This window comes from Meleagris gallopavo, chromosome 15 (genome assembly GCF_000146605.3).
Source record: "Meleagris gallopavo isolate NT-WF06-2002-E0010 breed Aviagen turkey brand Nicholas breeding stock chromosome 15, Turkey_5.1, whole genome shotgun sequence".
Lineage (NCBI taxonomy): Eukaryota > Metazoa > Chordata > Aves > Galliformes > Phasianidae > Meleagris > Meleagris gallopavo.
The window spans coordinates 158,336-160,327 of NC_015025.2; the positions used below are offsets into that span (position 1 = coordinate 158,336).

Here is a 1,992-nt window from a genome sequence, read left to right on the forward strand (position 1 = left end):
TGTGTGACCTGGTGTAGGGAACCTGCTTTGGCAGGGGGGTTGGACTCAGTGATCTCTGGAGATCCCTTCCAACCCCTGCCCTGTGAATCTACGATTCTGTGAAATCGCAAGGAAGGCAAAGCCCACCCTGTCCCAAACGATTTGGCAAGAAAAGGCTCATCTCCCTTCATCGTATAGCACAGAGAAATGAGCTACTTGATGTGGTTATACATTTCCTTCTACACCATTGATTCAATTTGATAAACTTAAACCAGAGGATTCTCCTCTAGGAGATGGCGGTTTGCTTTTCCAGCTTCGTATCGCATTAATTCTTGTGAATTAAGAGAAGAAAAATGGCAGATCTACAGCTCTGGAAGAAGCCTTGATCACAGACAAATGAAGGCAGTTCGTGCATAATCAAGAGGTGCATAATCAAGACGTGATCACTCGCTCTATTGATACATATCAGCTGTGGGTTGAGATTAAAGACATACAAACACAATACCCAGCTTATTTGCATAAACAGAGAACAAAAAACTTTTACTAAGAGATCTAAAAGAGATGCAGGAAGGAAACAGAAATTTATGGAACATGCTCAGATATTTTTTTTTTAATAGTTCACAGGGAAATCTCAATCTTATTTTATTAAAAGCAAACAAAAAAACGCCAGCCACTACGTTTTCAGCTCTCTTCACTAGATTTCGATACCCCCAAAAGCAGCATTCTTGTCATATCACCAGCAATCGGAGATTACTTTTTTTCCAGACCATAACTTTAGTGTAAATCACTTCTAGAAGCCATCAGAAAATAAGCTCTAGAAATGATACAATGATAATTAGCCATACACACACCTTCAGTGAATTGAATGCATAAAGAAAAGAACACTATTTGTTCTTACTACCTCGGCAGCCCAACATACACTGTATTTACACTAAAACGAGAATTAAAGCAGTGTAAAGAGATCTTTGCGTTTCTCCACAAAAGACATATCCAGTTTCTAGCATCAACCACAAAACTTTAAACATGATCCTAATACTTTATCCCAAAGAATGTTTTGCAGCTGGCCTGAACGAAAAAAAGTCTACCAATGCCATCAGTGCGTAGCCCAAACGAGCTAATTTTGCAACAATCAAACAACCCAGTAAATAAGCAATCACTCTCCAGATAAGGAAATCAATGCAGAAACCAGTATGAAGACCTACTCTCCAGATAAATCTGTATTTCCAGCTTTTTCAGGTACAAAAGAGAAAAAACGAGTGGTTTACATAACAAAATCATCAGACCATTCAACAATGAGTAAAGCAACGCTTCCTTCTTCTGCCCTCCTAAAATACAGCAATAGAACACTTTTTGACTTCACTTTAGCCTGTTTCTGAGGTGGATGGGACAGAAAGCTACAAGGATATGGGAGTCCGGCCTGGCGTGGAACTCAAAGCACAGCAGGAAACACACGCCCTCCAAAAGTTCCCACCACTATCTTTAACAATCTTGATCATTGCCCCGTTCTTCCCTACTATTCAGTGAACATCCAGAGAAAGAACAATATATGTTATATCCACGAACTTTTCTCTCAAATCACACTCCTTATTTGTCAGTTCCAGTAGTTCAGCTTTCAACCGTGAGAGAAATCCACAGCATAATGAAGTCCACATTCAGCAAAAACAATAATGAGCAATGGCACATATGAACACCATATTCATACGCAAAATACTCAAACACAAAAAGTAAAAATGATGACCGCGCATGATTACAGCGAAACAAATTGTAGATGTCCTACAGAATAAAACACTTCAACGAGTAATGAAAACAAACGAACAAAAAAACCCAAAAAACAAACAAACAAAAAAAAACAACAAACACAGGAACCGAAAAAAGGAACTGAGCAGCAAAAAGACGCAAGACAACTTACCGTGGCGGAAGAATACGGAGACAGAGAGGGGTCCTTCCCCAAAGAACCGCTATCCGGCGCAGGGCCGGGCGGCGGCGGGCAGTTGGGGCTGAACACCATCAGGT

The 1,992-nt window shown here is 40.3% G+C and overlaps 1 pseudogene; it reads right to left on the reverse strand.

Annotated features, from left to right (window-relative positions):
- The window catches only part of LOC104913215, a 12,639-nt pseudogene extending 10,652 nt beyond the window's left edge, over nucleotides 1-1,987 (reverse strand).
- Nucleotides 1,988-1,992: the final 5 nt, after the last annotated feature.